This window comes from Barbus barbus (genome assembly GCF_936440315.1).
Source record: "Barbus barbus genome assembly, chromosome: 14".
Taxonomy (NCBI): Eukaryota; Metazoa; Chordata; class Actinopteri; order Cypriniformes; family Cyprinidae; genus Barbus; species Barbus barbus.
This window is the reverse complement of record NC_136742.1, coordinates 26,286,169-26,300,879: the sequence shown is the minus strand read 5'-3', so window position 1 is coordinate 26,300,879 and position 14,711 is coordinate 26,286,169. Positions and strand designations below refer to the sequence as shown.

The window sequence follows — 14,711 nt, the reverse complement described above, 5'->3', positions numbered from 1 at the left end:
CTGAATTTGCTGCATGTTCTCTATCTTGACAGATTTCTCTGAGGAATAGAAGAGGAAGAAAAAGTGGTATAACGATAGATGGATGGACAGATGGATATATACTTTAGTGGAAATACAGACAGATAAGCCAATGGATGAATGGATGGATTGATAGATAGATGGAGCAACAGATAGAATGTTAGACAGAAGGTCAGATAGAATGATAGACCCACAGAATGACAGACAGAACCACAGAATGATGGTTAGCATGACGTCCACATGGACATTGCCAGAAAACATCTGCAATCTGTGTCCAAACGCGTCTTCAAGAGAAATCATCTCCAGAGCCAGAGTAAGCAAAATGTTGTGTTATTTTAGCCTCCCTCTCAGCGAGTCAATCAACCCCTCACAGCTGCTCACAGCTGGAACACACGTGTTTGCTTTTATTTAGTGCTTGCTAACAACTGAGCGTTCTCAGAATTGTTACGTAACAGCATAAACTCAACTTTGAGCGGTAAAGCTAAAAAAAGATGAAAACCAGCACGATAGATCAATGAGAACGAGATCACTGCATTTTTCACAGGATTCCTCTATTTGACATGTTTTCCATATTCCCCACAGGAGAATATTGTGATGAATTTATAATTGTGGTCATTAACAAATCATTGGTTTGAAGTGAAACTTCAAATGAAAACTTCAATTCAACGAATCTGTTGATTTACTTCATAAATGATTAATTTGATTCTGCCTGATCTGGTTCTCAAGTTCAACTCAATACGTCAACTATTCGGTTTCACCACTGGAGGCAAAAAATATCAAAAGCAGGTTAAATTTTGTCCTGTCCATCACATAGAGCAGCCGTACAACTTTAGAAGACTCGATATACAGTGCCCTCCAAAAGTATTGGAACAGTAAGGCCAATTCCTTTATTTTTGCTGAAGACTGAAAACATTTGGGTTTGACATCAAAAGATGAATATGAGATATGCAGTCTGCACGGATCTGAAACTGAGCGCAGACATTCAGTGCTATTTATTGTTTGAATAATCAATTACACAATCACACCAGGGCAACAAAACACACCTGTCAGTCACAATACTTTTGGTAACATGAAAAATGGGTGGGCTCAAACAAAAGGTGCTATCTTCTAAGTTGTGTATCAGATCCAGATGAAAATACCTGTAAATAAAAGATGAAATGTTAATCTCTCATCTCATATTCATCTTTTGATGTCAAACCCAAATGTTTACAGTCTACAGCAAAAATAAAGGAATTGGCCTTACTGTTCCAATACTTTTGGAGGGCACTGTATAGCACATAAGCCATACAGTCCACATTTCTCCTATGTTAATGGTGCTGTTGCTCATAATGGTCATATATGCTCAACACTGAGCAACTGCACATGGTTATGAGTAAGTGTACATGTGAGTACTCCATATCTAAAGTATCACAACACACACTGACGTCAGTTGTCAAGCGTGTGCTGCCAGAGTGTGGACTTGATGGTCTAACCACATTAGCACATATTTAGCAACTACTCTTAGGTTTCACTGCCACGTCTATCACCATTAGCCTGGTGCCAAAAAGACGGTTGCTGGGGACCAAGACGGAACTCAAGAGCCATTCTCGTAAGGGCCCCCGGCCAAGACATGTCTAATAAAAGATTAGGCATATTAAAAATAGACAAGGACATGATGGGTGCTTCTTGAATCAGTGATGGATTCTGGTAACAGCAATATGGAGACAAAAATGGCAAGTTGAAATCAGGCACAGTGAGTATTACATGTTCACAACATATAAGGGCACTGTACAACCTAGGTGACATCATTAATGTAGATAAATTAGTCACATGACAATCACAGGTGACTGGCAGGAACCTTTCACAGATTCTAATCAGATAGAATGATAAAACGATAGAACGCTAGATAGAACAAAAGATAGAACTATAGAATGATAGATAAAACAATAGATATAAACAATAGAGATAGAGAGAACAACAATAGATAGAACAATACATAGAACTATAGATACGATACGATAGATAGAATTATAGAACAATAGATAGATAGAACGACAGACAGAAAGATAGAATGATAGATAGAACGATAGATAGATAGATAAAACGACAGACAGAACGATAGAACGATAGATAGATAGAACGATAGATAGAACGATAGATAGATAGATAGATAGATAGATAGATAGATAGATAGATAGAACGATAGACAGAACGATAGATAGATAGATAGATAGATAGATAGATAGATAGATAGATAGATAGATAGATAGATAGATAGATAGATAGATAGATAGATAGATAGATAGATAGATAGATAGATAGATAGATAGTCTGTGCTTGGAAACTCAGAGTAGATATCCTTACTCAGCCAAGGCTCTGGAAAACTCTTCCTGACATGTCAGTTCTGTCAGCAATCAGTATTTCCGGCTTGCTGTTGCATCACCAGCTGCTCAGAATTCCACAGTGACACGTTAGAGCTGATGTAACGACTCCGAGACGAGTCACGGTCAAGCCTCCAGAAACACACCGCTCAATCAGTATACCGTTTAAAGTGCTAGCTCATCCAGAAAGGAAAATTCAGTCAAGCTTCTTTCTTCCATGGAACACAAAAGGAAATGTTTAGCAGAACATTCTCATTGCCACCACATTCAAACTTTTCTATACACTAAAAATGACTGGAGACAGTACTAGCTTGTTGGCGTTGTTAGTGAGCAGACAGACAGATGGCGGTGTGTAATCTCCTCCAGCCATTAGTATTAATTCAACACAGCACAGTAAACATGGACACAATGGTTCGACCAGGAGGAGCGCAGCAGTTAAACTCTAAGCTGAAAAAACACAGGCCTCAGCAGAGCTTTAATGAAGACCGAGATGACGCGGAGTGTGTTTTCAAACTGGTGAGGCTAATTATCAGCTTTGGGAACAGAAATGCTGAGCCATTACACGGTGTCTGTGTGCATGTATTTGTACATCATCGAGGGAACGCGGAGTGCTAACATGCCACTTGATCTTGTTATGAAAAGAGATGGCAATTGTGCAGTCACTCACAAACTACCGGAATAGTGGATCATGGGGTCCTATGATTTCTGCAATGTGGAAAACAGATGGAATCCATGTAGCATGAAATGTCAGAGAATTTGACGAATTTTGGATGAATAAATCAAAATAGGGCCGTACAATTAATTGATCAAATTACGATATGGACTCGCTGTCGTCAGACACACAGAAACTCAAATGTCATCAAAAAATAAAAGTCAAAACAAAAGTTTGTTTGAAGAAATTGTGACAGAAATATATTAAACCTGTACAGCAGAATGTGCTTTTTAAAAATAATATAAAAAATTTATTTGAATTTAAGTTTTAATTTTAACAGTAAACCTCTGTAGCACTTCGTTCAGCAAAAAATACAAGGAATTGTTCATTTTTATTTGTTTACATTTTGAAAGATTAATACAATTGTTGTTTTATGCCTTTTCCTAATAAATTTGTATTAATACATAAATACAGAAAAAAAATTCATAAATCATTAAAATTTATGAATTCAATTAATTAGACATGCTTTTTTTATTTAATTAAAACTGAATCTTTAAAAAATGGAATTTGGGAAAAATAAAACAGAATTTTGAAAAAATAAAATAGATTTCATAGGGCCCTAAAATGTAATTTGTGTTTAACTTTGAATAAATTGCTGTTAAATTGTATACATTTTATTATTTCAATTAATTAGACATGCTTTTCGACTACATACATTTCATTTCATGCAGAATTTCTAATTTTTTAAATGGGTTGGGGGGCAACAAATCCAGAAAAATTAAAACAGAAAAACTTGGGAATTAGGAAAAAAAAAATAAAACATAAATAAACACATTCTATAAACAACATAAATGACAGCTCGTGCTCATCATATTCTCTCTAATATTTCTAGTCTTTCATTTTCATGGTGAAGTGATCAATCTCTTCCTCTCTGAAGCATCAATGATACAATCCCTTCCTGTGTGGTTTTTCACATCCTTCCATCAGCAGCTTGTATTAAAGCAAAGGCAGCACTATGGCTGCATTCATATTGATCTATATCCATATCCAGTAGACACAAGTCTGCCTAAACTGCATCCTGCTCCGGTGTAATTCGTTTACCTCCTTCCTTTGAGATAAACTATGTAATACAGTACTAGCAAGCGGCGGTTTCTCATTCATCATACATGTTCTTTCATACCCTCTCTCCTTGCACAGCGCGTCTCATTTCATTCATGAGTTCGAGGTAATGCAGACTGGGACAGCATTTACTGGACGGGGTGAGGAAAATGTCAGGACAAGAGATCGTTTTTGTTAATTATTTAAATATTACATTTAATTTAAAACATTTTAAGTAAAAATAATATATATTATTATTATTTAATTTTTTTAATAAAAATTAAATTATTGTTCATTTAAATAAATAGTTAAATTTCAAATTAATAAAAATAATTATTTAATTTTATTTATAGAATTAAATAAATAATTTAATTTTAATAGTAATAATAATTGAGTCGTTTTTAAAATTTTTATATAGTATTAATTTTATTCATTTAAAAGTAAATTATTGTTAATTTTTAAATACAAATGTTTATTTTTAAATTAATAAAATAATTTACTTTTAAATGAATCACTTAGTCTAAACCTAAATTATTATTATTTTTTCTTTTATTTAAAACTAAATTTTCAATCGATAAAATGATATATTATATAAAGTATACCTTAACCTTATAGCTCAGTTAACCAATAGTAGCTTATAGGAAAGAAAACATTTAGACAAATATCCATTTTATATCAACTGATCAATTACTATACAAAATCACACTAAAAAGGTTGGCATTTAAGCTTTTTCTCAACCAACAAACAAGAAAACCAGATGAACTCATAAAAAGAGAAAATTAAAGGCCCTTTCACAAGATGTCAGGGCTTTAACGTACCTCTCAACAACACAAGCATCATGCGGCACTTTGACCTTCAACTGAAAAACTAAAAAAAAAACTAAGCAATTAAGAAACTAACAAAACCAAACCTGCATTATTTTTTCTCTAATATGCCTTCGATGCTGGGTCGTACAACTTGATATATCTAAATATGCAGTGATCGGCCTCTCTTCCGTATCTTTTCACGTTGTGCCTCAAATTGTCTGATTTTCATAGGCTAGACCTGCAAAGTAAAGAGTATACAGTTCTTTGTGACTGTTTTCACACAAACATCACTCCAGACCTCATACTCAAGCGCACTGCAGCTGGAGCCTGATGACAGACGTTCCAGCCCTCAGGGAGTACAATAACAGAGACTTAACACACAGGATCACATTCACCACAAAAGGGCCATCATCACAGCCGTAATGGCTTACATGTGATTCCCAAACAGATGAAAGGAGGTCAATACAAAGGAAGGTCTATGTACAAGGTCCCGTTATGGCTAAGCTGTACCAGAAAACATATGGAAAAGTTTGGGATAAAATGGTAAAATAGCCCCGACAGGACGAGAATAAACCAGGCTGGTGTTGAGATGAGAGAGGATTAGCTGCTGACCTCATTCATTACAACAGAAGCCGCTCTCCTTTTCTACATCCAAGGACTTTCATCAATTAAACTCCAATGAATTAAAGAGCTACAAATTTCACAGAATAACAAAGCTTATACTTTATTATAAAAAACAGGTCTAAAAACTATTGTTCAAAAGTTTTGGGTCAGATACATGTTTTTAAGGCAATTAGTACTTTTATTCAGCAAGGATGCATTAAATTGACCAAAAGTGACAGTAAATACATTATAAATGTTACAAAAGATTTTCATTTCAAATAAGTGCTGTTATTTTTGAAGTTTCAATTAATCATAAACTCTCTTCTGTCTTTACTGTTCCAATACAAAAGGGGCAGTCATGGTCTAATGGATAGAGAGTTGGACTTGTAACCTGAAGGTCGTGGGTTCGAGTCTCAGGTCCAGCAGGGATTGTAGGTGGGGGAGTTAATAACCAACACTCTCTCCACCCTCAATACCACGACTGAGGTGAGACCCTTGAGCAAGGCACCGAACCCCCAACTGCTCCCTGGGCGCCGCAGCATTGGCTGCCCACTGCTCCAGGTGTATGTTCACTACTGAGTGTACACTTAGATGGATTAAATGCAGAGCACATATTCAGAGTATGGGCCACACACCACTTCCCTTTCCCTTCCCTTATGGAGGGCACTGTATATAAAACTAAAAATATCAAACTTTTGAAAGGTAGAGCAGAAAGGTAACAACTGAGCAGAAAGGTAAAATTTTTCATTGATATTAATGTGCTCAAGTCAAACTATACTGACTACATAACTAACTGTGCAGTATCTAGCAGACGTTGTTACAACCACAACAAATGCGGAGTTTAACAGTGTGAAATATGACTTAGAAGAGCCAAAATCAGCAAAACGACATTACATAATATAACTGAGACCTGACCTTTCCCTTTTTCAATGAAATCCACTATGGAAAAGTCAAGCATAACTTCGTTCTGGATATGTGGAAAGAGCTATTAAACCCAAATAGTTTTCTTCCTGTGGTAAAGCACCAGATTTAACATGAATTGCTTCGTACGTGTGGTCTTTAGGAGTACAGGTGAGATTCATATCATTATGTAATTATGGATAAAGTTAGCTTGCTAAAATGCACTGGTGATCTTTCCACGAAGTCAAAAACTATATGCTCTACAGCTGTCTATAAGAGGTGCTAACCTACTTTTGTGAGCCTGGCCCTCAGTACATAATTAGAGAAATTACCCAGTCTCAGTGGGGAGGTTTTTCCACAGGACTACATCTTGCAGTGTTTGAAGGACTGAAAGCTCTTATCTGGTTCTTTTAAGGCAAGAGGATTATCCTTTTTGCAAAGCAGCAGTGGATTTCATTCTGTTTTCTATGAGGGTGGTGATATGACTCATGTTTCAATGTGGAAAAAGTAAACAAAAGTCTTACTTCCACATCTATGATTAGAGATGCTGAAAATCAATTAGTCTGCATGACATCTGAACAATTAGTCAACTAGTTAAAGCCCCGAATAAATTACAAACAGTTTTTTACTTTATGTCTTCTTAAAATTGCAACAGCTCAGATAGCCCACACTCATGAAACTGCACTTAAAAATATTTGGACTCACAATAAATGCCTTGAAATATATTGTTACAGACCAGTGCTACTTTGATTGTGATGATGCTGTAAAAGAGATGAATATAGAGAGAAAAAAAGAGGAAAATATCAATAATCAAGCTCACTAATCAACTCACTGGTTGGATGACTAAGCCATAGTCATCTAGTCAACCAACTCTCGTGGCAAAACACATCTAAATAATTTTAATAATGAAGAACAACAACAAAACACACATTAAAAAGCTAACGTATCAACAAGAAGTGAGTTAAGAGTCTTCATGATCACCAATTAAAACAGATGCAGAGAAAGAAACCCTCCCAAAATGATCCTATAACAATAAAAGCATGGTTTCCATAAACACCCTTACAGATATCAGTCCACAGGAAGTGAATGATGTGTCCATGTGATATTTCAGTGATGTTACATAGCTTCCTGTTTACCAGACAACTCGATGGAACGCCAATACTAGCAAATATCTATGACAGAAAATGTAGGTCACCAACATGGGGCGCTCGAAGGCTTCAAAGCTGTCATTTCTCGACTAAATAACGTTATTGTATTTTATAAATAGCAAGATTTGGTTTTAGACATACAAAATCCTCACTGAATATCCCAGATCATTTGGAAATACAACATTTAATAAGACTAAAAGGCTCTGAATGCTGTTTCTTGTTGCATTACTAAATTGCTAACTCACCCTTCAGCCAATTACCACCTCCATGTGATTTATAATACTGACCTTAACTAGTCTTATATTCATAGACTACTAAACCTACTTTCAACACAAGTTAGCCCGTCCTGGTTATGTGGTTAAAACCCATTGAGATTATTAATTAAAAAGAGCAGGGCAGGAGCTTCCAAGTGCGAGAGTGGCTGCACTCCAAATGTAATTAGAAAGCTTCACACAGACGGACTTCCATCCTTTCACGCTGCCCTCGTCTATAAAAACATGACGTCTTATTAACCATCAGTTTACTACATAGACTGTTCTCCAAGTTATGGAGTTGTGAAGGAAAATCCTATTTGGGTGCAATTTAATCAACGCTCTACTTGACCCTTAATTCAGATTGTGGGTCGTTTACATGCACATACAATCCTGACGCCTCTGCCAAAGGATGAAAAGGTGCGTTATTTCTGGGTGACCCAAAGCTGGCAGGATTTTTAACACTGGCCGCCACTGAGCTTTCAACACAACACAATATGTCAGATGAGTAAATGAACATACCAGCTGTCTCAAAGCAGAGAGAAAAGTCATTCTGGAAATCAGGGGGCTTCACAAGTTATATCATCACACATTACAATAAAGAACGACCCAAAAGGACTTAAGTCATACAGTCTACAAGCTTTATTTAGTATGCAGATTGTTCGGCATTAATCAAGAAATTGTAGTTTTTGCAAAGACATTTCACATCGTGGCCGTATTACCACTAGGTTGTGCATTAATTATCAATAATTCAGTCATTGTCAATTATTCCAATTGCAATATTATTTAAATTAGAAAAAAAGGTTTCTTAATTCAAATGAGATGATGAATAATGATTTCTATAAAAATAAAAAAAAGTGTAAAAATATATATAAAGAATCATTTTTGTGTCTGTATGAATTTAACTAAAAAATAAAATTAAAAATGTAAATATTTATATATTTAAATAAAATCTTTAACATTTGTTTTATATTATATTATGTAAGGAATAATTGATGACGGGCCGTTGAATTATTAGAAAAATAATGCACACCCGAGGTGGTGATGCGGCCACGACGCGACGCGAAGGAAACCTGTTTTGAACATGTTCTGAACATGTCGCGTGTCCAAATTGCACCAAAATGCGACACTGCACTCCCTTGGGTCCACAACAACATACCCGCCATTCGTGAAGTCAATTGGATGAACGGTTCTCGACATAATAAAAACGCAAACAGACAGACAGACACACAGAGATTCCTGCCTTTATTACAGAGAAGAATATGTTCAGCCCCCTCCCTCCGAATATTCGCTGTTGATTACTACTGAAGCTTCGAAGCTCAAAAAATGGTATTCGTAACAGCCCTAATAAGGTCTAAAAAACACTTCTACCAAAACGACTCAAAGTCCAAGCTATTCAAAGTGTGGAAAGTCAAAACTGAAAAGTAGAATACTTTCTGATATGGTTGAGGACTCTTAGGGTAAGGCTTTTTTGGTAGCGGTACATTTGGCTAGACTATTACTGATATATAAAGTGATTGTTTTTGGAAATGCTATTAGGCTAACCGCCATGAAGTAATGGCAGGACATATCTGCAAGGCAAATTAACAAATTCGTCTTGTATATATTCATGAGCTGATATGAGCAATTAGCAAATTTAATAAGCCTACCATATTGACGAAATACTTCATATCTTCATTACATTTGCAAACACACCTAAACATCTAGCAGCTACCTGAGGAAAATGGTTTTGGCTCTCATGGAAACTACGAAGAGAATGTTAATGTAGTGTTGTGTCAAACTCATTCCTCATTCAGAGTCTAAGCCATCATTAGCGCGATGGGTAGGGAGCAGCTGGCATATGAAATATGTTTCGGGGTGGGGTTATGGGGTACAAGGCACAGAAGGCCATGAGCAAACAATACCCCCCTTAATCATGCTAACTGCATTACCCAACTCTCAGTCAAATGCTAATACGCTAGTCCCAACTGGCTAATCAGACAGTGCCAGGAGCTAATCTAGCCCAAATCTAATAGGGGCTAACATTTTGACCTGGAATTCTCTTGGGACTGAGATGTTCAGTGAAGATTTGAAGAGAGAGATTTAGTTAATACCACTGGATTGATACTACTTTTTTTTTAAACTATAGCAATTTATTCGATTATTTACCAGTTTTGGAAACAGATAAAGATCTCTTTTCTTTGTCAAAAAATTACTACCTGTCAATGTAACTACGATATACAATCTTCAATCTTCTCCTAACCACAAACAAACTAAGACCCATGTGAAACCTGACAATAAAGCAACCGTATTTATAGCGATCTGCTCAAAGTCCAAAAACTATACTTATATATACTTATTTTGAAAAAGAATAAATAATTAAATTTATGAAATGTAGAATGCATTTTTTGCAACTAGGAAACTATATATGAAAGACCTTTGGTTTAAAATAATACTATTTAATTTTGACACACTTTTGGTTTAAAATTCAAAAATGTTAAAGCACGAATAACTATAATTACTTTAAAATGAATTTATATTAAACATTAACTATTTATATTGAACAATAATATTTTCTAAGCTTTATTTTAGATAAAATTGTGTATTCTGTTTTTATTATAATCTTTATGAACTATATTATATATGGAAACTATAAATGGAACAGAGCTACATCTTAAATGGGATTTTAGTCTAAACCCACCCTACATCTGGTTTAATCTGAATACAGATACATTTAGTCATTTTAGTCATTTAGCAGACACTTTTATCCATAGCGACTTACAAATGAGGACAACAGAAGCAATCAATTGTAGTATTAAAACAACTAAAACAGATGCAAAACTAAAAGTTAAAACATAAACATATACACATATGTATAAACACATGTATAAACTAATACTGCCAATCGATAAAAAAAAATGAACGAATTAATTGCAAATTTTTTTCTGAAATTAATCGTGATTAATTCGTTTTTAAATATACTTTTATATTGCAATATTTTGTCATTAAATACACAGACAATGGCTTCTCTCCTACAAATAAGCACTGATGTGTGACATAGTGCAGCCAAAAGGTTAAAAACAATGCAAAAGCTCAACGGCACAAATACACGGTATGCACGTCACTTGCTCTTCGTGTATTTATGGATGCTTCAGTGGCATCCAAGGCATCTTTTCCAGCAAGTCTTAGGGCACCTCTGTGTTTATTCTTGACTGATAAGTGACTCAGGTTTCCTTTCGACACAGCTGATCCTCACACAGCAAGATGACACCTTTACCGTCCTGAACTACGTTGCGTAAGTGCTCCATGGAAATGCATGTACCACGAGTTCCTGGCAAAAACAACACTCAGATCAGAAGTACTGCAAGTGGGGCAATGAACATGATTCTTGATGAATTAAGACTAGCTATGTCATTCTCATAACATCAATCCCATGCAAGAGTTGCTGAAACAAGAATGGAAAGGAGCCACGAGCCCCTCAGGGGTAATTACAAAACTGCTGCTGCTGCCCATGGAAAGGTATAATTAGTGACTCAGGTCATGAGGCGTCCTGGTTCAAAACGAAAGGAATTTCCTGTGCCTTCTTCTAGGTCAGCCACTGGCAGCTCATTTGGAGAGAGGGAATTCTGATCCTCAAGGTGGATGAAAGTAGGTAAATTAATCTGCAAGAGGACACGTCTCTGGCACTTTTCTCAAGGTTAAACACGTGTCACAGGAAAGCCTGACACTTTGGCAGGACAGGGTTTTGAGAATGAAGACATCTTCCAAGGAAACGTCGCTCTGTCATGAGACCATCAGAGGCCAAAGGGCAAGATGACAACTGATTACCATCAAGCAACCTTTAGACTTAGCAATTTCCTGCAGACAGGTTACAATTACTTCATTAGATTGATGAAATTACTTCATATACATATACACAACTTCTTCAAAGGAAAAAACTTTAGGGTTTTCTTTGTAAACTAAAATTAATAGATCTAAATGCATAATATTATATATAAAAAAGTACTAGTTTAGATATTTTATAGATTACATTTAACAGAATTAAATTATTAATGTTTTTGAAGATAGATGATGACAAATATAAAATCTAAAATATATCTAAATGTAAAAATAGTCAGAAATGAGAAAGCACAATTAAACTTACAATACCAATATATCTAATCTCAACTGATAAATAAATTAAAAATAAATAAAATCACTAATATCCATCAATAATTGTTGTAAATACCTAATTCTATTCAACATTAAACAGACTACATCACCAGTCAGAAAACCAAATCTCCCTTTAAATTGTATCTAAATCTAAATGTACTGAATTCATTAGCCTTTTTTATGCCAGTTGGCTTGAGGCCTGGTGACTCTGCATCTGAGGTCACATGTGCTCGAAGTGACTGAGTACAATATGACAGGATGTCCTCGATGCAGGACATGTCCCCAGGCTCACAGATATACGGCACTTTCTAACGAACCGTAATGAGGCCGTCTGCTAATTATGAAATCCACATGAGAAGAGCACACCCCCAGTATAAAGCCACAGAAAAAGCTAAAGCCTTTGACTAGCAATCCGCAATAGCATTGCTATAGACATGCAAAAAAGAGAAACTAGAGCAGTGATTCTCAAACATAACAGACGAGTTTCAAACTTAACTCTCAACATATATTATATATATATATATATATATATATATATATATATATAAAATCAATTCAGCATTTCTAAAACTTCAGAAAAAGTAGACCGCTTAAATCATCCCAGAAAAATAAGGAAATGGGACAGTAACTATTAAATTATAGGGTGCTGCTGTCTGTACATTATGGCTAAATGTGCCAGACTGTTTCAGTGTTTTATAGAGTGAAAATGAAATAAGCCAACTGTAAGATGAAAACTGGATATAGCAGTTATACAGAGTCTCCCAGATCTTTTTCATGTTGATTCCATTCAGTGAGCCTGCATTAGTTTTCTTCATGAAAGAAAGATTCAGGAGAGAAGGACTTCAGGGTAGGCCTGCATAAAACCATCCTTGAGCACAGTACAACATGGCCAGATTAAAACAAAGAGGCTTATTTTGGAGAATCATTCGTAAGCCTTTCTTTATCAGATTTCCTCCGCTCTGCACAGCTCGACGGTGCATTGTCTGCAAAATCACATTGGTCTCACTGCAGTGAAACAGTCATACTTTGAAAGAAACTTCAGCTTGGTTGTATTAAACTAGTTAGGTTACTAAAAGAGGAACTCAGACTTATTAGCACAAAAGTAAACCACAAACAATAACTAACTTTCCCTGTTTACAGGCTCAACAAAGTGTAATACAGCAGCAATAGGGTTGTATTTAATGAAAAATGAATAAAAAAATATTATTAAAGCTGTAATTAAAGTATTATATTAAATTATGTACTTTTTGGATGTTAAAACTATCCCAACTTAATATGTAAATGCAACTATTAATAATTAGACATTTCTAGGTTGATTAGACTTGCTCTGTTTGTTTGAGCATCCTGACCAGACCAACACACGGACTCAACCAATGGCGTAAGTTTGGGGCGGGAACATCTGTTTGACCAGCCAATGAAAGATGAGGGGAGTGTTCAGAAAACCCATATGAGAACAAACATTTTCGCAATTCCATTTAACAACAGTGATGCAAAAATTACTCAAATTAGCTCAAACCTTTGCTTATATTTTTAAGCGATTATCATGCCAAAATATACTTTTTCTTTAGTTATTTATTTGGGGGGGAAATCTGTGGAATTATTATTGATAGCATCATCAGATTAGCCGAAAATATTAAGTAAAAATGCAATGGAAACTTATGAATGACAGCCATTAAACTTCAGCTTGTTGTGCAGATTAGTCATCACGTCTAGCAGTGCAGGGGTGGTCATAGTTCTTTTCTCTACCATGCGGTGATATCACGGCTCTCATCCTACACAGCGATTACAGATGTTTCCATAGCAGATCTGCCCTACTTCTGGAGCCAACTCATGCTGGCTGCCTGCATCTAGATCGGCACTGAGACAAAGTCTTGAGATCATGCTTGACTGAGCCAGTTTGGACTCACTCTTGTACCATTTGGGGCATTTCGATGAAATCACACGTTTTCTCAAAAGCCAGAATCGCAACAGAATGCATGAACAGCCTGTGGCTTGACCTTGACTTGAGCGGAGGCGTATTTACTGCGCTAATGATAAAGAGATCAATTAAAGCAGCGAGCTGTGATCAATACAAGCATGGCCGTGGTCCGCCCGATGGCAAGACGGGCTTGATTTAGTCTTTCTAGGGCACCGAGCCAGGCAAACGTCAACTCTCTTTAGACAACAGTAGGGTGAGGATGGTGAGAGAGGGATGTTGGCTATTGGCTGCTGAAATGTAGGGCAGAAAGCTGTGCCTCCAGCTGGACATGATATACCATAGCACAAATCCATCATAGCCCTAGGCATCAATTATGATTATAGAACAGGGGCGAACAAAACCACATAGATTTCTATCGAAGGAGGGACTGCAAAATTGGTCTAGTGACCACAACATGATAGAGACTTGGAGGCTTTAGATCACCTAGCAACACCCTAGCAAACACCCAAAACAACCTACAACACATCCAGATTGCCCTAGGAACTGATTAGCAACCGAACAGCAACATACTGATTGTTTTTCAAAGGAAATCAGCAATCACAAAAAAGTTCAACACTATTCAGCAATAACAAAAATGAAACACAAATGTGTCATTTTTGCTTATTAGTATGGTTGAATTGGATCATCGAAGATCAGTAGCAAAGACATCGGTTAATAAAATGGGATTAAATACATAAATCATAAATTATATTTGTGTTAACATATTTTGTGTAATATTCTGAGTTTGCATTTGCACTGTTTTTACTGAATCTGTTTTTGTACAGTG

The 14,711-nt window shown here is 35.9% G+C and overlaps 1 pseudogene across 1 annotated transcript in view; it reads right to left on the bottom strand.

The window, feature by feature from the left end:
* The window catches only part of LOC306880007 (centrosomal protein of 85 kDa-like), a 58,158-nt pseudogene that overhangs the window by 39,604 nt on the left and 3,843 nt on the right, over positions 1-14,711 (bottom strand). The gene's annotated exons all lie outside the window — the stretch shown is intronic.